The sequence below is a fragment of the Acinonyx jubatus genome, chromosome D2 (assembly GCF_027475565.1).
Source record: "Acinonyx jubatus isolate Ajub_Pintada_27869175 chromosome D2, VMU_Ajub_asm_v1.0, whole genome shotgun sequence".
NCBI classification, from domain to species: Eukaryota; Metazoa; Chordata; class Mammalia; order Carnivora; family Felidae; genus Acinonyx; species Acinonyx jubatus.
This window is the reverse complement of record NC_069393.1, coordinates 56,503,227-56,530,494: the sequence shown is the minus strand read 5'-3', so window position 1 is coordinate 56,530,494 and position 27,268 is coordinate 56,503,227. Positions and strand designations below refer to the sequence as shown.

The following is a 27,268-nucleotide window of genomic DNA, read 5'->3' as shown; positions in this document are numbered from 1 at the left end:
GGAAGAGGAGAAAATCGGTGATGGGCATTGAGGATGGCAGTTGTTGGAATGAGCACTGGGTATTGTATATAAGTGATGAATCACGGGAATCAACCCCCAAAACCAAGAGCACAATATATACACTGTATGTTAGCTAACTTGACAATAAATTATTTAAAAAAATATTACTATTGTAACGGTACTTAACAACTATGTACTATGCAACTGTAAAAAGAAGTTTGTAACCTTGTAGCAAAATAAAAATGTTTGACCTTGTTTTGATTTTGTTAATGGAGATAATTACATTGTGAGAAGAGAATGCAAGAGTGTATTGTGAAAAGAAAACCATAGAATTGGGATGAGTCAGTTATTTCCAGATCTCTTAGAGAAGCCTAAAAACATATTAAAGATATGGAATTTTCTGGGGTGCCTGGGTGGCTCAGTCAGTTGAGAGTCCAACTCTTGGTTTCAGCTCAGGGCATGATCTCACGGTTTGTGAGTTTGAGTCCTGTGTGGGCTCTCTGCTGACAGCGCAGAGCCTGCTTGGGATTCTCTCCCTCTCTTGCTGCTCCTCCCCTGCTCTCTCTCAAACTTAAAAAAGACATGGAATTTTCTAATATTACTGAAATAACCAGATGCCCCTTACAATGTAAAAGAGGCTTTTCTTATTATTAGCTTTATAGGGATTCAGGAGATGTAGATGTTCTTTAATCAAAAGGATGCTTTTTTTTCCCTCTGTGGAGAAGAAAAATTTATTCCAATTTTTAGTTTTTATTTTTAAAAAATGTTTATTTATTTTTGAGAGATAAAAAGAGCATGTGTGCAAGTTGGGAGAGGGGCAGAGAGAGTGGGAAGGAGAGAGAGAATCCTAAGCAGGCTCCATGTTGTCAGCACAGAGCCACACATGGGGCTCAGTCCCATGAACTGTGAGATCATGACCTGAGCCAAAATCAAGAGTCAAACGTTTAACTGCCTGAGCCACCCAGGAAACCCTATTCCAATTTTTACAGTTCAGAGAGAACACAATTCCTGGAATATATTTCAGTGTCCCAAAGTATGGATTGTTCCCATTTGTCCCAGTTGTAAATATTTCATCAGTCAACTCAGAAGAGATCTACTAAGATGTGTGTAAAACCTATACCATATAGAAGGATGAATTAATACAGCAGAAGGGGACCACATATTAAGAACACTCGGCTCCGTAAATTGTAGCTCTAGTATTATTTTCATTGTTGACAAAATATAGTACAATGCTGGATAAAAGAACACATTTTTAAATTATGTACTACTGTATGTTCAGTGGAATGTTATACAGCTATTAAATTGGCTTTTTAAAATTGAAATTAAGAAAAAACCTCACCATATTACAAAACCAACTGCTGGATGATTTCAATTTTGTTTCAAAAAGGGACATATACATAATTTTGTGAAGATCTGAAGAAGATATATAAAAAATACTGTTTATATTTGAGTGATACACTATGGATGATTTTAATTTTCTTTATGTTTTTTGTATGGACTTTACTCACGCAGTTAAAAAAAAATCTTTAGGTTAATGCAAAACCATACTATGTGGTATACAAGAAAAGTACTTAAAATTTTTTTTTTAGTGTTTATTTCCTTTTGAGAGAGAAAGAGACAGAGGCATGAGTGGGGTAAGGGCAGAGAGAGAGAGAGAGAGAGGGAGACACAGAATCAGAAGCAGGCTCCAGGATCTGAGCTGTTAGCACAGAGACCGACGCAGAGCTCAAACTCACCAGGAGATCATGACCTGAGCTGAAGTCGGATGTTTAACTGACTGAACCACTCAGACCCCCCCAAGAAAAGTACTTTAAAATGTGATTCAGAAAGATTGAAAATAAAAGCATGCAAAACATGTATTAGGTGTCCACACAAAAACTAGTACACAAATATTCATAGCAGCATTAGTCATAATAGCCAAAAAGCAAAAAACAACTCAAATTTTCAAAAAGGACAAGTGAATAAAACAGTTAGGTCAATGCTACAACATGGATCAATCTTGAAAACATTATGCTAACCTAGTCACAAATGCCACATTATTGTGTGGTTCCATTTATATAAAAAGTTCCCATATAGTCAAATCAGTAGAGACAGAAAGAAATAGATTAATGGTCATTTAGGGCTGGAAGCTTGGGAAGCAATGGGGAATTACTGCTAATGAGTACAGTTACTGTTTGAGGTGATGACAATGTCCTAAAATTGAACGTGGTGATGTTTGCATAATTCTGTGAATATTCTAGAGACATTGAATTATACAATTTAAATGGGAATTAAAGCTGCTTAAAAAAGTATACTAGGAAAATGTAAAAAAAAAGTAGGAGTCACAGTAGAAGAAATATCAGGCAAAGTGAATGTTAGGCTAAAAAGCATTAAGTAAGACAAAGCAAACTTTACCATGCTAATAGATACAAAATGCAATAACAGCTGTGAATATCTATGTACCAAATAACCCCCAACAGTTTTCCTACAGGGGAAATTTTAGAGATAAAAGAACAAGAGATTTAAGAGATAAAAGGAAAATAATTAGAAACATTAGTATTCACTGCTTCACCTCAGTTCAACATAGATCAAGTAGACACCAAAAATATGTGTAAATATAGAAATGTATATGTATATAAATATGCAGATATACTTTTGCTTTGAAATAGGGAATATACCTTCATTTTAAATGCCATATGGAACATTCTCTGAACTTGATTGTAAAAAAGTTCACAAAGAAAATCTCAATTCAGTTCCTGAAAAATAAATAGTATATAATGCAATAAAACTAGAAATTAGTAAAAGAATAACAATGAAACTCTGACCCAACCTGGAAATAAAAAATAAAACAACAACAACAAAAAAACAAAAACTCAAGAAATCTTTCTTAAACAATTCCTGAATCAAGTAGAAAATACAAACAATCTAAAGTAAAAAACTTGTTGAAAACAATGGTAATGAAAATACTAGATGCCAGAAACTATGGGAAAGGCTAAAGAAAGTTTGGAGACTTAACTAATTATCTCAGTCAAGAAAGAATGAAAAAATGATAATGCACTGAACACTTAACTCAAAAAATTCAAAAAAGTAAAAAAAATATATCTATACACATTGATAATAGCATGTATTTGCATAAAGAAATTCAAGAGGAAAACAAACAAAAGCAATGATCTAGGGATAGACTCAGGCAGGGGCGTGGGATGAAAAGAGGTTGAGAGGGAAACTTTATATGCCTTTTTATGATGTTTTACTTCTTAAATTATGAGAATGTATAATTTATTAAAAAAGTAAAGAAATTTTAAAAGTTGTTACTAGTTTTTTTCGGGAAAATATGCAAAAGCTTTAACAATTATGATAGCTAGCTAGTTAACACAGCTGTGAGAGGAATTCTTGAAATGTGGAGTGGGCTACGCTTTTTAAGAAGTGTTTATTTTGGAGAATGAAGTGAGTTTGCTTGGCCAAACCTATATTATATAATTTAAGCTTCTCAGAAGTCAACAAGTCTAATTGGAACTACAACAGCAGTGAATCTTTCTTCTTAGTGCCTGCTATGTCCTAGGTATGCTATTTCTAATTCTTACAGCAACTTAGCAAAAATTGTTGGTGATATCCTCAGTTTACATCTTAAGAAACTATGCCACAAGCTTAAGGTCCAGGCTGGTTTTAAATGTTTGACTCCAAACTCAGTTGGACTCCTTCTCTCACACTACACTCTCCCCAAACTATTACTAATTATGTTTTCAGGTATCCTGAAGTTGTAGCATTTCAGAACTATTGTTGCTCAGGTTCCTGAGAATTTTCTGAATATTTTTCCTCTGAATTTTTTATTGAAAATAGTAAACTGACATTATTTCCAAGGGTCAGTGGAGGTACTTTGGGCTGAACAAATTAGGACCACAGTCCTGTCTTAAGAGTAATGGATTAGCTGAGTCATGACATTTATTGACCTGCTTATTAATGATTACAACAATAATAGCTACCACTTAAGGAGAACTTCTTATACAGTAGGCATTACATATTTATTGGGTCTTCTAATGTTTACCATATAGTAAATTCTGTGGGATGTGTAGTTGGGGGAAAAAGTTGCATGGTTAAGCCGGTTTGGGACATACTGAGTAAAACCATTTTTTCACTGAAAGCTTTTAATATCAGAGCTTTTAATACGCTGATATACATATGAATTTCAATGAGGTAGATATAGAACGTGGTTTTATTTGACCAGTAACCCTTTCTCTCCCACCTCCCACTTTCTGTACATGTCTTGAGAGTGGGATAATCTGAAGAATATACTTTCAAAAACTGTTTAAATGGGTTTGTTTGGAAACCTCAGGATTCTTAGCATTTGAGCTCATGCATGTAACAAGAACAAAAGCAGCTTTTGAGTTAGATTGAAGAACATTTAAAAGGAAAGCTCAGATAATTAAAAACCCACAGTGAATTTTGTTTTAAGTTAATGGACAAAGTAACATGTCCTTTATTGAAAGAGAATATGGTAAAGAGACCAGAAAAAAAAATGATATGGCAGAACTGCAACATCAAGAACATTTGAATTAGGGACATAATAGTGACATTCATGCCCCCATAAAAGGGTAAATTAAAAGCAGCTGGGGCAGACGAATATGCTGGCAGAGCTGTCAAGAAACCCCACAGTAGGGAATGGAGCACAGAATACCAAAAGGAACGTGTGTAGGAGACTTCGTGTCCTTCATTTTTTTTTTTCTTAATCAGAACAACTCTACTTTTTATTTAAAAAAAAAAAATTTTTTTTAACGTTTTTATTTATTTTTGAGACAGAGAGAGACAGAGCATGAACGGGGGAGGGACAGAGAGAGAGGGAGACACAATCAGAAGCAGGCTCCAGGCTCTGAGCCATCAGCCCAGAGCCCGACACGGGGCTCGAACTCACGGACCGTGAGATCGTGACCTGAGCTGAAGTTGGACACTCAACCGACTGAGCCACCCAGGCACCCCGGAACAACTCTACTTTTTAAGGAAACAGAGAATTAGGCCAAAATCACAGGAAGTAGTGGCTGTGACTTTAAAGAACTCATTTATAGATTGATGAAGCTGTGAGTATTCTAGAAATAATCATGGACTTAGAGTCTGGAGTCATGGGTTCAGTTTTTGTTCAGCTAAGTGGCTCTGGACAAATAATTATGTTATCTGCCCTCATTTCACAAGTTTCAGGTTAAATGAGGTGTAGTGAATGTGATTTTCTGTGCTACACAGTAGGTGCTTAATAAGTTTAGTTGTAGCGCTGTGCCTCTTGGAATATATAAAAGAAGGTTAGGATACTTTAGAATTTCTATTTCATTTTCTGATTTTATGGGATATTATTATAAGAGGCTGCCAAGGTTTAATAATTTAAAGGTAATATTTTTATCACTGTTAGCGATGTTGGTCTGTAAATAACATCTCTGAAGGCTTATTACCATCAAAAGAAGAAAAGTTTTTCTTGAATCCTTAGTTAAGGTAACATCCATGTGTTTAAATTGAAAGATTATCTGGACTCAGGGAGAGTCCTGTGGGGGGGAGGCTAAGACAGAGAGGGCTGCAGTGGGTTTTGCAGACTGAGGGCCTAAAGCATTAGTTCTCAAACATAAGTAAGAATAAAGATCCCCTGGGAACTTGTTAGAAAAATGCAGATTTATAGGCCACAGCCCCAGAGCTCTTAAGTGGAGGCAGGAAATTCCATTTTACCAATAGGCACCTCAGATGTTTTTGATGCAGATAGATCTTTGATCACACTTTGAAAATATTGAACTACAACCTATATAAAACTATCATAATAATAATGGAATAAGATACAATAATGATGTACAGATGAAAGAATGGTTTTTAGAAAATTTATTAATATTTTTACATATTAGATCACCACATTAAATTCTTTGAAATATTTTTTCTTATCCTAGTCACATGTTTATTGGTTTATGTATTTCTCATTTAAGCATATATACTGAAATTTTATTTAACATTTATAGATATTTAAATTTATGTGAAAGGAGACTATTCTGATAATGATTTACTGCTTTGGGGAAGTCTTGTTGCAGTAGAACTTCCCAAATGCTCCAGGTACTTCTTGAGCAAGTTCTGTCATTCATTCAGAACATATTTACTCAGAATTTAGTAGGTATCAGGCACTGTTTTAATTGCTACATAATATAACAACGATCACTTTAGAAGGAAGAAAAAACTAAATGAATAAAATATGTACTTTGTTAAATGGTGATAAGTGCTGTGGACAAAAAGAAAAGAAATGGGAGCTAGGAGTGTTAGGATAGGTATTCCATTTTAAGTAGGCTTGTGAGGGAAGAACTCACTGGTAAAGTGACATTTGGGAAAGATTTAAAGTAGTTGGGGAACAAGTCATACAAGTAATAGAGGAAGAGTGTTTCAGGCTGATGGAGTGTCATGGGCAACGACCCTGAGCCATGAGCTTGACTGCTGTGTTCAGGGACACCAGGAGCCCAGTGTGGCCAGAGAAGTATGAGCAAGGGGAGTGTAGTGTAGATATGTTCAGAGAATTATTGAGAAGGGAGGTTTGGGAAGCAAGGGGTAGGAGGGGACAGATGATTTATGGTCTTGGGAATTTTTCAAGTTAGAGTCATGATTCTAAAATAATCAGAAGGCATCACAGCATTCTGAGTTGGATTTTAATAATCTGGTTAAGAATTGCCATACAAGACCATTACTGTGATAAAATAATTTTGGAGGGCGGGGAAAATGTCATATTCCTCTTTGAAAATCCAGTGCCTGCGAAGTAAGTATTTAATAAATATTCCATTGAGCTGCAGTTTTGAAACCAATTGCCAGAAATGGGGTTTGGGATTTAGGGGCGAAGTGTCTGACTTTGGCTCTGGTCATGATCTCACAGCTTGTGAGTTTGAGACCCGTGTTGGCTCTGTGCTGACAGCTTGGAGCCTGGAGCCTGCTTCAGATTCTGTGTCCCCCTTTCTCTCTGCCACTCCCCCACTCATGCTCTGTCTCTCTCTTTCTCTCTCCCTCAAAAATAAATAAAACATTAAAAAAAAAGAATGGGATTTGGGATTGAGGTGTCCACCTGAAGAATTTTTAGAAGAAATTATTTGCAAGTTGATTTTGATAATAAATGCCAAAGTTCAGTTAAACTTTGATAATCAGTTCTTGATGTGAACTCCTAGTTCTTAGATATGAGTTAATTCAAGGCCTATGCAATCACAAAAACATTCCTTTGGGATAAAAGATATGTTTTTTTCCTCAGTAATTTTTTTTTAAAAATGTTTATTTACTTACTTTTGAGAGAGAGAGAGTGTGTACCTGCAAGCAGGGGAGAGGCACAGAGAGGAGGAGAGAGAGAATCCCACGTAGGCTCCATCTGTCAGCACAGAGCCTGACACAGGGCTCAAACCCACGAGCCGTGAGATCATGACCTGAGCTGAAATCAAGAGTTGGACACTTAACTGACTGAGCAACCCAGATGCTCCTCCCTTCATAATTTTTAAAACTGAAATCTGTTGTGTATATTTTTAGTTTTTTAATTATGCATGGCACCCAATTCTACAAAATAGCATGTTTGTTATCACTCAGGGTCTTAAAAAAATTGTGAAGAATTCAGAGCTTAATTCTGAGTTTCTAAATCTTATCGAACTTGATGGATGGGTTGGTGGAAAGATCTAGATTGCTGAATTTGTAGTTTGTTGAGAGTTCAGATAATGGACTGTTAGGTATTGCCTGAACCTAATGGAAAGCCACGGGATTTTATTAATGAGAGTATCATTCTTATATTAGGCATTTGGAGGAATTATTCTACCACCCGTGTGGAAAATGGATAGTGTTCAAGATTAGGGGAACAGGAGACCAGAACAATGAGACTATTACAGTTGTCTGGGGAAAAAAATGATCAGGGCTAAGGATAGTGGAGCTGAAGAAGGGAGAGGCTCGAGTTATTAAGGAGATAGAATTGAAAGGTGTTGGTGACTAAGTGTGTAAGCATGATTTTGTGTATGTGGACAAGATGGAGTGGAGATCAGATAAGAGTGATGAGTATGGGATGAGTCTCAGGTTTCCAGGTGGTTCCAGATTGCTACTTTACTAGTTTGTCTTTATTTGGATGCAAGTTCAAAGATGTCCTGGAATTATTAGGTTTACAGTTTAATTCAGTGAAAAACAACAAGTAAAAGATACCATAATTTAGTGGCTAAAGACAGACAGATTACTTTGGAATTGAGTGCAGCTTTCATTCTAATACTCTTAACAACTGTTTTAAAAATTATTAGCATTAATTAGAATCTAAGTCTTATTTTCTCTTTAACCAGGAGATGGATCTGGAAATGAAAAATCTTGCTCTGGGCTGATCATCAGGGCAATAACAGACCGTGAAACAAAGAGGACTTAAAATCTAGTTCTTTCCTTAGGTCAGAAGGCCACACAGGATCCAACCCGGCTCTGAAGTTCTTCATTTGTTCACAGCCTTCATGCATCATTTCTGGTATTGTGTGCACATTTAAGAGAAAGGGAGCCAAAATCAGACCAATCTTAGCAAAGAGAATTTCAGCAGTCACGTTAGGAATATGCAGAGGACCATGGTCTGCCCTCAGATGCACACCCAGAATTTCCATTGACGTCAATACTTACAACTCACATGTATCCAAGGGCAGGATCTGGCCCTTAGAAATTAAATTAAATAATTCCCTGTGTGGGACGCCAGAAAGTATCATAGATCTGCTGAGAGGGACAGACTACTAACCATGAAAGGGAAGTTTTTCTGCGGTAATGTCAACACTGATGGATTAAGATGGCACAAGGATGCAAAATATGGCCCCTGTCCATTATTGTTTAAGTTTACAAACATTTATGATTTGCAAATGTGTTTTTAAGAGTACACACGATTTTTCAAATACCAGTGCATGGCTCTAGTTTTCATCCTTTGCCTGTTATATGCTTTTAAATGCAGTGAAAATAAAATTCTAAACCCTAACCTTCCAAAATCATTCTCATTCTGCAATTTTAGACTTGGAATAATACAGAGAAAACCAAACATTCTCCAAACTAGTGATACATACATTTCATCCATAGGTGGCTGTGTTTTTCTCAATGAAGATGTCTAGAGTTTGGGAATTGCTAGGAGTCTTTTGGATTCAACAAATGGGAAAATGATTCTTTGCAAGATCTTATTTGGGAGTTGGATGGAGTTTGAACTCTTGTCAATCCTCAGAAGGAGAGAAATGGTTCTCTTTTTTTGGGGTAGTAGTAAATAGAAAGGAGTCTTCATTTTGTGACAAAGTCACAAGATGTGGAAAGCATTTGTTCTTTGAGTGAAAGATGAGATAAGGACAATTTATTTGCTGTAAGAAATCCAATTCAAATATATACAGAAGTCATCATCATTTAAACTCTTTCGATTAAAGTACTCTTGTGTATTATCATATGTGGATTATTTCATGCTGATTAATAATATTTCCTTCTTTCTAAATCTGCAGTTCAATGAAAGAAACATTGTGTGGCTTCTTTGGGCTAGTCTGAGGGCTGGCACTCTGGGCTGGAAACTGATTCCCAGCTATTCAGGTACTCAGCCTCTGCTGATAGAAGCAGACGTACTACACTGTGCACGGAAGACGGAGTGTGTAAGTTCTGAAATAGACAACATTCTGGGAAGGAATAAACTGGGAGAGAAAAAGTTCACATTTGTCTGCTGTTTTGGAAAGGCCTCAAGTAGCCCTGATCATTTGTGGTGCACTTTGAGTGTGGTTTTGCCTGGTCACAGAGGTGTGGGTGGGACAATGACAGTATTCCAGACAGAGCAATAAGCCTAAAAAAGGAATTAGATGAGTGCTTGCTATGGATACTGAGGAGTGATGAGATGTCTGGTATGGTTAGAACATAGAATGCTGTGGGTAGTAGTAGCAGAGATAAAAAAGTTGGGAGCAACCTTTGGCCCTTGAATGCCAAACTGAGAAATTGGGATTTTGCTCTGAAAGTACTTCTCATTTCTTAGTGTTCTTGTCTAATCTCAGTCCATATCAGGATAAAATTCCAGTCATTTCTCTTCATAAAAATAGCTTCACAGATATTATCTCTAAGCCTCTTATACTCATATCCAGTTTTTATTTTTCATTTCCTATCAATGTTTTTAATAAATATCGCTTCTTGCTCATTTAGGAAAGTTTTAATATTGAATAAATAGATTTGTGTACCAGTATTACCGATATCTTAGAAGGAATTCAAGGTGGAAAAGGATAATGTGAAAATCGTTGGGTGAGAAAAAAAGACACATGAAGAAAAAAACAGTGTTCAGATCCTATCTTTTTATTGTAGTTTCCTGTTGCTTAGAAATGAGGTAGACAACTAGTCCTGGCCTGGCCAGCTGAGGTGCTGGGAAGTAATCTTGGGTCTCTGCATTAGCCCCAGCACATGGACTTGGTCAAATTACTCCATATCACTGGACCTCACATTCCTTATTTTGAAAATAGGAGTTGATCTGTATAAACTCCAGGTTTCCTTCCTCTTTCATGATTTAATATTGAGCATTCATGGCTGAACTTAGCAAGAGAAACCTCCTCTTGGATTTTTCTTTGCTGCTGCTGGGCAGTGAGGCACACTAGCATACATTCTGGATATACTTACAGATTCTTGCCTTTGGCTTGCTTTGCAGGCCAAGTGAGGGGGTGGTAGAGGAGAGGAGAATAAGCAGTGCTAGAGGTAGAATAGTTGGTGGTCAAGATATACTTTGAGCTGGAGGTGTGAAGGATATAGACCAGGAGAGGGAGAACTACAAAATAAGCAATGCTGATCTTTCTCACTGCTCAGTTTGTTACTTTTTATGTACCTTCTGTGTGTTGGGCAGCACTGACTAAGGGACCAATTGGTTCATTGACTTGTTTTTGCAGCTCCTACTCTGTTAACTTCTTCAGATATAATCACACTGATTTTGCTAGCATAAATTTATAAGAGGTGCAATCTCTGGTCTTACCAGGTTTTCTTATTTTTGCTTTTGTTGCTGCTTTTTAGAATATTGTCCCTTAAGGAATACAATTCAAATCATTTGCCTCCTTCAAATCAATTTCTAACCAGTGGAGCCAACCTGCCCAGCAAAAATGGTTCCCCAGGGAGACTCAGAGTTGGCTTGTTTGCAGAAATATCTAACTTTAAAAATAACTCTCTGAGTATAAGGGGAAACCCATGCCCTGAGAAAATTTGGATCCTTGTGTGAGGGCTTTTGACCTACCTGGGAGCTAATGTGCACCAAGTGGTTTCTTAGTGAAAGGGGTCAATACATATTTGCTAGAAAAAAAACCATTTTACATCTTAATTTTCTCAAGCATTTTCTTTAGGAGGAAAAAAGCCTGAAATCATTGTCATTGCCCTTAGTTCTCTGGAATTGAAAATATGGACTTCAGTGCCCTTAAATGCACTGGTTACCAAGAAAAGCAAATGTTTCTCTGTGGCATTCTGTTGACATTCTGGGAACATTATTCTGCCTAGCATTTATTTCAGGATGGGGAGGAATGGAGTTTTATGGTCCTCTCTGCAAAGGGCACAAACCAAACAAACCTCGGACTTTCTGACCTGGCTGTGAACAGCAGACTTTTTCCAATAGCTGTACCTTCTGTTTCAGATTGAAAATGGGGTGACTAGGCCTGAAATGACTCTTGGGAGAAAACCTTGAGCAGTTACTTAAAAAAAAAGCCTTTTGCACATTCCCATACAATTTTGCAGGCCTTTAATTTATTTAGACTTGCAAAAGAATAATGCCTTCTAGCTCACAGGCATTTTCAGCTTTTTGCAAAATTCTCACGTCTTTGCCATTTGTTCTTTTTTCTTAAAGACATTTTCTTATCCATTATTGACACCAAAAACGTATTTGTTGGAGGAAAAGGGTCCCTCCCAACAAACACCTCTTTCCACGCAGAAATGAATGTCCAGATGGTTGGAAAGGATGGAGAACTCTCCACTGCCCTCTGGAGTACCTACAGTGCACCCTAGAATAGTGTTGTCTGGCCTGAGGAAGAAAAGACCTTGACTGCTGGTTAGTAGTCTCTGTGCCCTGGATCTGTCTTCGCAGTCTTGTCCTTCTGTTTGTCTTTTACTCTGTGAACCTACACTGTCCAATATATATGAGGCCTTTGTGAGTTTCTGTTCTAGGTTTATTTAAATCTAAGACTTCTGATCTGTTCTCATCCCCTTTAACCTTCAAGCTTAGGCAGGTGATCTGGGGTATCATGTCATAATAAAACTAGAGGTGAAAAAAATGAAAGTCCACTGTAAATTGTGAAATACTATTTAAATGTAAGATATCTTAGAAAAAGTGAAATGGAGGATTAAAAAAGTTTTTTCCTAGACATGTTATTTACCTTAGGTACTTGGAAATGTCCTATTTTTCACAGTTGCTTCTGCTTCAAAAGGTTTTGGAAATAATGATCTTGAGGTTATCTCAAGGAAAGTTCACACTTTCCTTTTGAGCAGAAATCCACTTGAATAAGCTTAGAAAGATGGATACTTTTTTTCATCAAAGTCTGTAGACTTGAAGAATTCATATCTCTTTTTGGCAGTCTTTGCCAGTGTTTCTTATCCCTTGAGATATGAATTTGGATTTTCAGTATAAAGATCTCCTATAACTGAAGGTGGTTCCTTTTGTTCTGTTACAATGGAAACAGAACAGCCATTCACCATTATTAATGTAGTATTCCTTTAAATTCTTGAAGGCTCAGCTTCTCTGGATGAAATGTACCTGGTTTCTTTTGATTTTCGATATAGTGACTATTTCCAAAACTTAATTTTTCTACATGTCTTCTTACTTTTCTAACTCTTGTTTTAGTTGTAGAGCCATAAATTAGAGATCTCTAATTAAAGGCATGCTCAGTGCTGGAAGATAAAATTGTCTCTCTGTTATTCTCTTCTTTTTATGTGTTTTTATAGATAGCAATTACATATTAGAGTTTTTTGTTTGTTTTGTTTGCTTTTTGCTACCAAATGACATAATGTAATTTTTGACATTCAGATATTTTTGTATCTTGCATGTTAAGGCCTTAGTTTAGGACCTGGGCAAATATGAACTTTGAGGTTCCTACAAAATAGGGTGGAAGTAATGACATACCTAGTGGTGCTTATGCTCCCTGTGAATTTGTTTTTTCATTCATTCAACAAATAATGTGTATCTAGTATGAACTCAGAAATTTAGCAGTAAACAAAGGTGACAAAATCTCTGCCCTCCTGGAACCAAAAGTCTGGTCAAGAATTTTTCACCCCCCAAAGCTTTCAGTTGAAGTTCATATGGCCTGAGAATGTGGCTGAGACTGGCTATGTAAGGTGGGTGATATCAAGTTACCTGCTTAGGTATAACACAGAGTATAACACAGAATACCGGTGAATTTCTGAGGGAGCAATATCAGCCAACTGTGCAATATTCAGGGATTTAACTGGAGAGTTCAGCCTTAGCAAAGACATTGAATAGGCTGTGCAGCAACTCTTTAGTTCTCAAAATGACAGACCCTGTCATTGTCTTTCATCTAAAGAGATGTGGAGGAAGGATTAACCATGGCCTGTAGAGCCTAGGACCTCATGTAATAGGACTGGTATAATTTGAAAAGAGACATGTTTTAGTTCACCGTGTGGAAGGACTCTGCAATAAAGCTGTGTAAAAATGAATTAGTTTTAGAAAAGTGTGTCATCGTCATCATTATTTTTCACAGTAGAATAGTACTCTAGTACTACTTACTGAATAACTAATATGTCCAGATAGTGTACTAACTAAGGGCTTTAAAGACATTATTTTTAATCTTCAAACTACCCTGTGAAGTCTCAATATCCCTATTTTACAGATAAGGAACCTAAGACTTAGAGAGTTTGTGAATTCCCCATTTTGGATCTAGGCTAAGTGATAGATGATGTTGTAAAGAGATTGAAGCAGTAGTGGGAGGAGGTGGACCATTATTCATCTTTACATTGTACAATGTGAGTTTTAAATGCGAATGTAAGAGTATTTGACTTGTATGCAGAACCACAGAAATTTTATGATTTGTATTTTGTGGCTCACACATGCGTATGTATTTTGATCTTACCATGACAGTAGAAATGATGTGCAGTCCACTTCAACAGTTTTTACTTCACTCTTTGATAATGCACACATTCTACCAACATTCTCTACCTTTGGCTTACTGATGAATAAGGAAGAATCAAAAGGAAAAAGAACTATGGGTTGTTCTGTCTTTCCCTTTCTTTTTACGTCCTCATTTACATTGTAAGTAGTTGGATAATATGGGGAAGGAACATGAGTAAGAGGGTATGATAGGTTTCCTTGGCTGGTCTAGTTTCTTAGGATGCCACTGCATTTTTCCTGCATTCAAAGCAAGTTCTAGTTTGAATGAAAAGTGTGTCTTCTGAAGGCTCTTAGTGCCTCTGCTTACTCAATCATAGACGTAAAACATGCTTATTCTGGACTCACTTTGGTCTCCCTAAACTTACACATATTGTGGATCCGTCAGAATTCTGTGCTTGTAGAGATCATAAAGGCTGTCCATGAAAGAGGTGTCAGGGTGGGGTAGGATAGGGATATGCATTTTGTGCATATTGCCTCTATTCATGTGTGTATGCTGCATTGTCCCATGGACTTGACTTAATGAATACAAGTTAAAAGATACAATCATTTAGAACTTAAGATAGTGACATTTAAACTAAGCACAGAGGTCTTATGAGCACAGGGCTTTGAATGTAAGGTAAGCGTGTTATAGAAGCTGTGTAGTGAGCATCATGAAAGCTATATGCTAATGGAACAACAAGGAACTGTGGCAGATACGCATATTGTGTGCATCTCCTCTGCTCACACTCATGTTCCATTAGACTTCACTTATAGAACACAGTTCAAAGATAAAATTATTAAGAATTGTAATATGGCAACAATAGAGATTAAACCAAGGATAAGGCTCCGCTTCTGAGTGTGGGCCCTGTGTGATTGTATACATTGTATGCCTACAAAGCTGGTCCTGGCTTCTTCACTTACATTTCTGATGCCTGGGATAGGATAACTTAAAAGTTGAACTCAACTGGGCCTGTTGAATGGAGCGCCTACATATGGCCTCTTGTGGTGGTTGGGTACTTAGAGAGACCTTTCAGAGTACAAATATTCCAAAAGAACCAGATGGAAGCTGTTTGGCCTTTAATGACCTAATCTTGGGTATCACATAGTATCACTTCTGCCATACTGTACTGGTAGAAGCAGCCAAAAGACTACTGTGATTTAAGGGGAGAGGACATAGAGCCAACTTATTGATGGGAAAAGTGTCAAAAATCTTTTTAAAACTGCTTTAGTGATAAAGGTACTCAGGTATTTTCATACTCTTCTTTTTCTTTCCTCTTCATTCTTATTTCTTCCCATCTAGTACTTTCTCATCTCCCTTTCTCCTCTTCCTTCTCCTCCTCCTCTTCCTTCTTTCTCTCTTTTTTAAACTCTCATTGCACCACACTTGTTCTTATTGTTGAAAAGAACAAAACATTTAGAGAGTTGTAGAATCATGAAAGTGGGTGAGAAACTAAGAGAGAGGAAGAGAGAAAGCGGGATTAGCACCAGTCTCTCTATTTAGCTATGTGAATATATGGCAATATTTAAAAATTCCAGACACCTAGATTATCTCCATTCACTCCATCTCAGCACCACCTTCATTGTGAAGAAAGATCTGTGCTTATACACATTGTTACTTCTTTCTACTTATTTCTCATCTATTTGCCTTTGAATGTAAGCACTTCTATTAGCCCTGGTCTCATGTTCTCTGTACGTCATTTCCCTATCAGCTCTGCTACATTTCTTGACTCTTCTAGAATTCAAGCAACATGACTTCAAATATCCCATAATCAGCATTATATAAAAGAGATAGAAACTTATTCCAAATAAACTGAAGCAAGATGTGGCTGAAAGAGGAATTTTGGCCTATAAATGTGAAAAAAAAATCTCATTGTATATTCTAAGAGAATGCATTTGGCAAGAGCATAGACTTCAGTGGAAACTGATAGAGCTGGTTTGTATAAAGCATCTTTAACCCATCTGCCACTTGAATGATGGCTTCTGACTCAGTCTCCTTATTTCAAAGGATACCAGTTGGGTATTGCCTTAAATCTCAAACAACATTCGTAAAGCAGCACTTTGATTTGCTAAGTGGAACTAAATCAGAAACATGTAGACTTGGCATCACTCAGATTTACAAAATGATTGAGCAGTGTCAGGATAACGCCAAGCAAAACAATTTGATGAACTCTAAACATTATTTTCTCATATAACTAAGAGTACTTGGTTCCAGGCTGTCCATAGTCAATGCCAAAGATACCCTGACCCTGACAGAATCTGTGGCTTTAAGAAGGAAATGCATCATGGTATTTGTCCTCAAAGCCATTATTTCCCAAATGCTATAGACCTGGTTTATATTGTTTGCTAGAAAAGTAAGAAACAATGAAAGCATTTTATAAGTATTATTCTTACTGATTTTTGCCAATATAATTCAAACTGGTGCATATTAAAGTAGTTTTCCACAAGGAACAATAGACCAAAAACTTAAAACCCAAATGAAATAATTTTATAATATGAAATTATCTTTTTCTTTTTAAAAGATAATTACAATGTCATGACCATACCATAGATTAGAACAGTGTAAAGAACCACTTTTCCCATAGATTAGAACAGTGTAAAGAATATGGGCTTTGAAGACAGACAGATCTGGGTTCAAATCTAGATGAAATCATCACCACAATCAAAATAATGAATGCATCTGTATACCCCAAAAGTTTCCTCATGTCCCTTTGTAATACGTTCTTTCTGCTTCACTCTGGCTCGCCCGTCATTAGGCTACCACTGACCTATTTTCTGTCATTATACATCAGATTGCATTAAAAAATTTTTTATACAAATGGAATCATACAATATGTACTGTTTTTTGTTGGCTTCTTTTAATCAGCATAATTATTTTGAGATTCATCATGTGTTGTTGCACATGTCAATAATTTATTCCTTTTTATTGCTGAATAATTGTTGTATCACTATACCACAATTTGGTTATCCATTGACCTGTTGATGGACATCTTTTGTTTTTGTTTTTGTTTTTTTCAGTTTTTAACTATCACAAATACAACCACTATTTATATTCTTGTGCAAATCTTTGTATGGATATATCATTTAATTCTCTAGCAAGTGAATGTTTAACTTTTTAAGAAACTACGAAACTGGTTTTTTTATAGTGGTTGTAATCATTTTACTTTCCATTAGTATTGTATGGAAGTTTTAGTAGCTTTACATCTTTGTCAATACTTGGTATGATCAGTCTTTGTAATTTTAGCCATTTTAATAGAAAGACAGTGGTATCTAATTATGGTTTTAATTTTCATTTCCCTGATGAAAAATGATGTTAGCATCACTTCATGTGCTTATTTGTCAGTAGTAAATGATCTTTGGAGAAGTAATATTTTGCCCATTTAAAAAATTGCTTTGTTCATTTGTAATTGAGCTTTGAGAGTTTTTCATATATTCTAGATAAAAGTGTTATCAGATATGTGATTTACAAATAGTTTCTCCTGGTTTGTGGGCTTGTCTTTTCATTCTCCCAACAGTGTCTTTCAAAGAGCAGAAATTCTTAATTTTGATGAAATACAGTTTATCATTTTTTTTCTTTTATGGGTCATGCTTTTGGTGTTGTTACATTATTCACACACAGAAAAACTTAAAAAAAAAGTCTTTAGGAGTGCCTGGGTGGCTCAGTTGGTTAAGCGTCCAACTCTTTTTTTTTTTAATGTTTTTATTTACTTTTGAGAGAGAGAGAGAGAGAGAGAGAGCAAGCATGAACGGGGAAGGGGCCTACAGAGGGAGACACAGAATCTGAAGCAAGTTCCAGGCTCTGTGCTGAGCTGTCAGCACACAGTCTGATGCAGGGCTTGAATTCACAAGCGGTGAGATCATTACCTGAGCCAAAGGTGGATGCTTAATCAACTGAGCCACCCAGTTGCCCCAAGCATCTGACTCTTGATTTCGGCTCAAGTCATGATCTCATGGCTCATGAGTTTGAGCCCTCCACTAGGCTGTGTGCTGACAGCTTGCTATTCTCTCTCTCCGTCTCTTTCTCCGTTTCTCCCCAACTTGTGCCCTCTCTCAAAACAAATAAATAAACTTAAAAAAAAAGTCTTTAAACATCTCTCTCTAAATTGCTCTGGGCAATAGTCCTGAAAAACCTTGCTCTGTTCTTTCCCCCAAATCTCAATACCTAGATATGTAGACTCTGTTTCTCTACCTCTATCCCAGTTTTATTAATATCCCAATCTGATTTGTCTAAGTAGGCATAGTTTTTTTTCAGTTTATCAGATAAGAGGCTGTTACAGTTATAGTAGTTGCAGTAGCTATATAACCCTCTTTAGATGAGAATAAACATGGACAATGTAAACATTAGATGAGATGATACATGACAGCACTGAGTACTAAGTAAAAGTTCTATATGGCTATCATATACATCATTGCCATTTCATGCTGATTTAGCTAATCACTTTTCAGTGTCACTTGTAACTGTGAAGTTGAGTATTGGTACTATATGGATATAACTATGGTATGCATGTAATTAAGTATATAAGAAGGAAGAAGAGAGGGAATAAAAAGGGTTTTTTTGTTTTTGTTTTTGTTTTTTTGCAATATAGTCTTAAATATAAGTTTTTTTTTAAACTGGAAAATCACTTGTTTTCCATAGATGTAGTAACTTCAAATATGAGATATCACCTAAACCAATAAGGATGTCCAAAAACTACAAAGTTATTTGAGAACTGAGACACCTACCTCCCATGACTTGGTCCTAGTATTGCCCTGCAGGACAGAATATTTGTTACTAACTTCTTTGGGCAGAAATAGGGGAAAAGGTCCTTTATGGCTTAAAAAATGTTTATCTATCTATCTATCTATCTATCTATCTATCTATTTTTGAGAGAGAGAGGGAGAGTGAAAGAGAGAGAGAGAGAGAGCGAGAGCGCAAGCTGGGGCTGGGCAGAGAGAGAGAGAGAGAGAGAGAGAGAGAGAGAGAGAGAGAGAATCCCAAGCAGACTCTGCAATTTCAGCACAGAGCCCAACGTGGGGCTTGAACTCAGGAACCGTGAGATCATGACCTGAGCTGAAATCAAGAGTCAGACTCTTAACTAACTGAGCCACCAAGGCGCCCCGTTTATGGCTTTTTAAGGGAGCTATTCTCAATTTTTCCATGAGATAGTCTTAAATTTTTAAAGGACTTTTGAAGTCCAGGTTGGTTCTAGAGCTTTCTTAACATGTATTTGGACATTTCCAGCTTCCTATCTGGCCTTATGAATCCATCTGGAACCTGAAGATATCAGCATTAACTGAGTTCTGTGATCCTAGGTTTTGTTCAGATCAAGTTTAGAAAGCACTCTTGGAGGAACACTGACGTCCTATGAGTTGGGAAGTATTCCCTCCTCCTCCATTTTCTGGAAGAGTTCATGAAGGATTGGTGTTATTTCTTCTTACATGCTTAATAGAATTCACCAGTAGAGTCATCTGGATCTGGTTTTGTCTTTGAGCAAAGATTTTAAATTACTAATTTAGTGTCTTTACTCATTATAGGTTCATTCAAATTTTCTATTTCTTTCTAAGGCAATTTTCGTCATTTGTGTCTTTCTAGGAATTTGTTCATTTCATCTACATTATTTAATTTATTGACATAAAATTGTTCATAATACTCCTTTATAATCTTTTAATTTCTGTAGTTTCAGTGGTTATGTGCCCTTTTACATTCCTGATTTTGGTGCTCTGTCTTCTCATCTTTTTCCTTAGTGGGACTTAATAAAAGTTTGGAAAAAAATTTTTTAACCTTTTCTGAGAAGCATTTTTTTGTTTTATTTATTTTTTCTACTGCATTTTTATCTTCTACTTAATTGATTTACAGCGTAATATTTATTATTTCCTTTCCTCTCTTTGCTGTGAATTGAGTTTACTCTTCGCTTCCTAGGTTCTAAAGGTGGGAGCTCGGGTTATTGATTTGAGATTTTTTTTTCTAGCAGAGACATTTGAGGTTATAAATTCCCCTCTAAATATTGCTTAGCTGAAAATGGATAAATTTATTACTGGCTATTTTTTATTTCAGAAGTTTTTTTTTTAATTTTTTTAATGTTTATTTTTGAGAGAGAGAAAGAGAGAGAGAGAGAGAGAGAGAGAGAGAGAGAGAGAGAGAATGAACAGAGGAGGGGCAGAGTGAAAGGGAGACACAGAATCCGAAGCAGGCTCCAGGCTCTGAGCTGTCAGCACAGAGCCTGACATGGGGATCGAACTCGTGGACCACGAGATCATGACCTGAGCTGAAGTCAGATGCTTAACCAACTGAGCCACCCGGGTGCCCCTTTATTTCAGAAGTTTTTAATCTTGGTTTGGCAGAGACTATCCAGATATTTGTTCTGTTTGGACATTGGGTTGAATATTTACTGCCCTATCAAAACTACAGTCTTTAGGGGCATATACACCATTGCTGGGAATTTTGTTTTGTCCTAAACATTTGTCCTTCAGAGAAAGTCTTACAAAACCATTTCCCCAGCTGCCTGCCTATACCTATTCTCTTTGTGCTCTGCATTTGTGATCTTCTGTGACTTCTCTTTTTACCAGTTCAGTTGTTTTCCATGACCACTTGAAGCTGAAGAGAGGAGAGGATGCAAGGGATAGAGTATTCCAAATGATGAAAGGAACTGGAAGTTAGAAGGTTTGAATTTTGTTCCCACTTTACTGCTCATCAGAGTCAGACATATATTTTGGATGAATTGGGGTGATGTGATTTCAGAAATGTCAGGAAGGCATTCTTCATGCCTTCATTCTTCTTCCCATGTACCTTTGTCTAGTTGATGTTCACTCTTTACTCCTTGGCTTAGATATTTCTTCTAGAATTCTCTGACCCTTTGCACTTGGTTAGACCTTCCCTCTTATAACACTGTGTCTTAACTCTATCATAGCAAACCACACTTTAGTCTAACTGCTTGTTTATTTATCTGTTCTTCTGTGTTTTCTGAGGGTAGGGCCCATCAATTTGGTTCATATCATATATAGTACCTGGCAATATTGGGTACTCATGTGTAATTTAAAAATCAATTTCTGAAATTTAACAGTTATAGCTTTATTTATTTGTATGTTTTTTACTCATGAATTTACTTTTCAGATCCTTTCCAGAAAGCAGGCTTTGTTGGGAGGGTGCTTGGGATAATTTGGGAGGCAGTACTAAAGGAGAACCAGGAACAGAAAAGGGCAAAAAAAAAAAAAAAAAAAGCTCTATTTGCCTCTGAACTTAACATGGTTTATTGGAATTCTTGTTTTTTGATGAACTTGTAACATTTTTATGTTACCTTGAATGATGAAATGGAAAGCAATTGTGTCTAATTTGCTTATCTCACAAAATTGAGCTGGTGATCTTGTTGTACCTGAGAGAAATATGTTCAAATTTAGAATGATTTAATAAACTGAGAAAAGGGGAAGATATAAAAAGAAGGAAATTTTAGTTTGGGGTAATTACTTCAGAGGACAAGTAGGTAGTGATGGTGTCATGTCTTAAGAATAGTATTAATGTCTATAATATGCTTTAAGCATGAGAATAACAGTTAAAAAGGGTAACTAGACTTGATAAAGTTTACAAGGAAATTTTCTAGAGCTATAATTCTATACCTTAAACCTAGAATTACTGTATTTTTATGTATATGGAAGACTTGACACAATTGTTTTTTTTCTTGACTTAAAAATAATTTTAAGTAAGAAATTCTGGTAATAAAGAATAACACTTCACATCTGTATGTCATCCTAAATTTCTTTTGGTTGATAAGGTATATTTAAGAAAAATAACACCCTGGGGCACCTGGGTGGCTCAGTTGGTTAAGTGTTTGACTTCAGCTCAAGTCATGATCTCATGGCTCGTGGGTTCGAGCCCCACGTTGGGCTCTGTGCTGAATGCTTGCTCAGAGCCTGGAGCCTGCTTTGGATTCTGTGGTCTCCTTCTCTCTCTGCCCCTCCCCTGCTTGCACTCTGTCTCACTCTGTCTCTCAAAAATAAATAAATGTAATTAAAAAAAATTAAAAAAAAAAGAAAAGTAACACCTGTGCTTTGCTTTATAATCTGCAAAACATTTTCTTTTTTTTCTTTAAAAATTATGAAAGAATTTCATTCTATTGGAGAAAATTCTATGCTATGTACATATTTAATACATTATAAATGTATATAAAATATAAGGCCCCTCCTTCCCATGTTCTCTAACCCCACTTCCCTGGAATTGATACCATTAACAGCTGTATAAGCTTCCAGACCTTTTCTCTTCACATGTAAACATATTTATGTGTGTGTATGTAACATTTATAGCAACATTATGTTAAAAACCAAAATTCAGGTGAGTAAATTTGAAGATATAATTGGTTTTATTAAATGATTCAAGAATCGGCAGCATCCCGTCTAGCAAGTAGAGGGGAGCTCCAAGAGTTGTTGCACAAAATGAAAAATTTTTATAGAAATGAGGGTGGGGTAAGAAAGTTATTAGCAAATGAAAAGGATTGTTCCAGGCAAGGTCACTTTCCCTTAGAGGGGAAAGTAGGTGGTCAAATAACCTCATTGGCACTGATCAGAAAAATTCTGACTGACCTGTTAAGACTTACATTTCGGTGAGGGGGGGGGTGGGTGCCTGGGTGGCTCAGTCGGTTAAGTGTCTGACTTTGGCTCAGGTCATGATCTTAGAGTTCGTGGGTTCAAGCCCCACATTGGGCTCTGTACTGACAGCTCAGAGCCTGGAGCTTGCTTCGGATTCTGTGTCTCCCTCTCTCTCTGCCCTTCCCCTGCTCGTGCTCTGTCTCTGTCTCTCAAAAATAAATATTTTTAAAAAATTAAAAAAAGACAAATTTCTGGAGGATGTTGAAACTGCAACTAGATTAGGTATTAAGCTGTGGTTTTATGACAGCCTAACTGATGCCATTTTGGACCTGTGGTTTTCTTTTTAGCCAGTATAAATATAAAATATCTATATATAGGCACACATATATATGCAACTTAGTTATTTTAATGCATATCCTGTACATATATTTTTATGAATTTATGATAGTATTTCTGATTGATAGTTTACTAGCAGAATTGATGGAATAAAAAGTCACGTTTTAAATGTTACAGGCAAATTGCCTACCTAAAAGCTTTCTATTTCCTCCAACTGTGTTATAGGAGTATCCTTTTGCCCATATCCTTGCCAACATGGGTATTATTGGTCCCTTTAATTCTTGCCAAGCTGAAAAGTGGTACCTCCCTCTTTAGTTTGCAGTGCCCTGATCCCCAGTGTGGTTGAGCAAATTGTATTTTTTCTGTGAATTACCTTTTAATTCCTTGCCATTTTTTCTGTGTGTTATTTATATTTTTCATTCTGATTTGTAGAAGTTTTTGAATTATTAGGGATATTAACATTTATCTTTTAACTTTGTTTATAGTGTGTCTTACAAAAGCTTCACTTGTATTTTGTCAAATCTTCAAGATTTTCACATGTATTCTCATGCAATCTTTAAACCAAATCTATGAAGATAAAAATTACTATTATCGTTGTACAGATGAGTTAGCTGAGGTTCACAGAGCTTAAATTACTGGCCCAAGAAGGAAGAGATTCACATCTAAGCCTACATTGCTAGAAATAGCACACCATGATAAGGGAAACTAGAAAATAGGAGAATTGACTAAGGAGCCACAGAACTAAGAATGTTCCCTTCCAAACTGACTGTTCCTTATGGCTCAGCCATTGGTCAGTGGTCTTTAAGGAGACTGCGCCTAAAGCAGCAGTAACAGTTTGCAATGGACTCTAGGTGGTTCTGGTAATATGAGGTGTTTGTAACTCCTTTGGCTTAGCTTTGACACCCATTTCCCTTCCTCGCCTCTCCCTGCCAACTTTGTTTTATGGCTCTTGGCTTAGGTCTTGGATATTAATTTTGCTTACTTCATGACTGCTGGCTCTGACCATTGGCTATGCCTATGGACAGATTACTGGCTGTAATCTCAGTGGATCTCCCAGTTCCAGATTTAGGATTTTGGCTTTAGTTGAAGGCCATCGTGCTGATACTGGGCTCCTAGGCCTTTGTACCTGTGGATAACAGAGACATGGAGAGTTGGGGAAAATGCAGCAGAAAAAACTTCATTTAAAAATTCCTTCAAGGGGCACCTGAGTGTCTCAGTTGGTTAAGTATCTGACTTCAGCTCAGGTCATGATCTCACGGTTCATGAGTTTGAGCCCCGCATCAGACTCTTTGCTGACGGCTCAGAGCCTGGAGACTGCTTTGGATTCTGTGTGTGTGTGTGTGTGTGTGTGTGTGTGTGTGCGTGTGTGTGTGTGTGTGTCTTTGCCCTTCTCCCACTCACATTCTGTCTGTCTGTTTCTCTCTCTCTCTCAAAAATAAATAAACATAAAAAAGTAAAAATAAAAATGCCCTCAAAATGTTTAATGAGAAAATTCAGCTACTACATACCAAATATCTGTGAGAAAGTAGGGGTAGGTTGGAAGGGTGGTACATTTCATTCTTCTCTCCATTCATTTTATTTTATTTTATTTTATTTTATTTATTTTATTTTATTTTATTTTATTTTATTTTATTTTATTCTATTTTATTTTTTTCATGATAAGTGTACTCTTTAATCCCCATCACCTATTTCACCCATCTCTCTCTCACTTCCTCTCTGGTAACCATCAGTTTGTTCTCTATAGTTCAGAGTCTTTTTCACACACAACCACCACAAGGAGGATTACAAATTTATAACCAAAGGATCTCACAAAATAAGTAGGTGTTTCAACGTCTATTAAATTAAGTGAGATCCACTATAAATACTTCTAACAAAATAAACAGTGAATATTGAAAAAAAAGAGTCTGTTTCTTGGTTTGTCTGTCCCTCTTTTTTCCCCTTTGCTCATTTGTTTTCTTTCTTAAATTCCATGTATGAGTGAAATCATATGGTATTTGTCTTTCTCTGACTGACTTATTTAGCTTAGCATGAAACTCTTTAATTTGTCCATGTTGTTGCAAATGGCAAGATTTCATTTTTTTAGTAGCTGAGCAATATTCCACTATATATAATACCACATCTTCTTTATCCATTTATGTATCAGTGAACACTTGGCTGTTTCCATAATTTGGCTATTGTAAATAATACTGCTGTAAAAGTAGAAATGCATGTATCCCTTTGAATTAGTGTTTTTGTATTTTGGGGGTAGATACTCAATAGTGCAAGTACTGGATCATCAAGTAGTTCTATTTTTAACTTTTTGAGAAACCTCCATACTGTTTTCCACAGTGGCTATACCAGTTTGCATTTCTACCACATGTTTACATTTTCTGTAGAATTTTAACACTACTAGCTCAAACTTCTAAATTCACTGTTGACTTTAAACATAAGAATATATCTCCCAATATATGCCACAAGGACATTTATTTATGTCCATATTATCATTTTAGTATATCTTTTGTGCTCTATTTCTTATGCTTTACTATAGTTGTAGTAAGTGTCTTCTTTTTCTCTTAAGACGATCCTTATTTATTATCCGTAGGTTTTTTGGGGGGGGAGTAGGTAAGGGACATACACTTTATTATTTTGGGGTATTTTTCTAATTTTGTTTTTGCTAGGCAGGAAAAATTTTTCCAACATGTTTTTGAGTTGGAATTTTTCTCATACAATTTCTCTAAGCTTTCATTTTTAGTATATCTGTGTGGGATTCTATATTGCTGTACATTTTAATATATATTAAAATATTTAAAGTGTTTGTGGTTATTATATTACTCTTCTTTGGGCCTCTTATGTCTCTACAACTAGACTGTAAGTTTTTTGAGGGCAGGACCATATCTGTAGCACCAGCTCCTGGCTTGGTACCTTTGTGTAGGAATGGTCCCTTTAGTGAAAACTCTTGTGAAAAGTTCCGTGCCCAAACTTACAAGTTATAAGCTGGTCTTGCTTTTTGCACCCAGTTCTTTTTCCTCTTTGAAAATGACATATGAGTTTGTTGTTCCCAGCAAATAGTCTGCTAACATAGAGATGCTAATTTGTTTGGTGGACATATTAGTGTTTTCATTTAAAAAAAAGGCAGGGGTAGAAAGAGAAAAGAAATGTACTGCTGTCTATATTAATCTATATCATCACCAAAGTACTAGTAGATACTTGAAAATGTTTATGGTCATCAAGAGTCTACCCTTTCTTGCCAACAAGAGTGAAGAAGATCCATAAAAAGAATAGATAGAGTAGGACAATTTTGTAAGTTTAAAAGTGGGAAGGAATTTATTTTAACACACATGTATTTACACCTCTAGGCGTCTGTGATCCTGAGAATGAAAAGTTCGCCACAGTTCCTCATGGTATAATGGAACACTTCAAGTTTGAAAAACTCTACTCTGAGTTTTTCCTGAGTAAGGAATTATGTGAGACTCCTGCTGTGGTTATTGTGTAGTTCTGGAACTGAACCTTTATTAGAGGTGTTGTTCATTGGTATTATACAGGGATTGGCAAACTGTGGCCCATGGGCCAAATATGGCTGCCGTTTTTGAGTATGATTTTTGAGCAAAGAATGGTTTTTACATTTTAAATGGTTCTTAAAAACCACAATAATAATATTTCATGACATATGAGATGTATTTGAAATCTAAATTTCATTATCCAATAATTGGAACAAAGCCATGTTCGTTCATTTATATATTGTCTATGGTTGTTTTTTTTGCTAGAATGGCAGAGTTGAGTATTTGTGACCCAACCCGCATGGCCCATAAAGCCTAAAATAAAATAGTTGCCAAGTTGCTATCTGGCCATTTGTAGAAAAAGTTTGCTTTATACTTTTGGTACAAGATAAGAGACCAAAAAAAAAAAAAAAGTCAACTGGAGACAGAAATGAGGATAGAGGATAGAGGCAGAATTCCTTTCCTGCTACTTTTTTATTCCTTCCCTGACCCCTCCTATTCCCCAGTAAGCTCTATCACTTTTTCTCTTGCATATACTCCCTCACTGTTCCCCACCTCCACATTCACAGGGACATATATATTGTGAGAAAAAGAAAATGAAGGTCTTTCATTTTTATGACAGTTTAGTTTGTGGTTGCTCTTAATTTTTAAAATTGCATTTTCCTTTATTTTAATTCTGAAGTTTAGACCATCTGGGGAAGAAAACTGGGGACCTCAGTATGTATGCTCTCCATTTGGCAACAGCTAAAAGTAGTGCTAAGACCAGTCAAGAGGAGTGAGACTGAAAATGAAGCTTTGTTGGCCTGTATTGAGAAATTTGGGCCAGAACTGACAGTTGGAGCACCATTTTTGCCCATTGTTCTGGGAATCC

At 36.3% G+C, this 27,268-nt stretch overlaps 1 protein-coding gene across 2 annotated transcripts in view; it reads left to right on the top strand.

The window, feature by feature from the left end:
• The window catches only part of HPSE2 (heparanase 2 (inactive)), a 660,017-nt gene that overhangs the window by 87,121 nt on the left and 545,628 nt on the right, over positions 1-27,268 (top strand). The window lies entirely within an intron of this gene.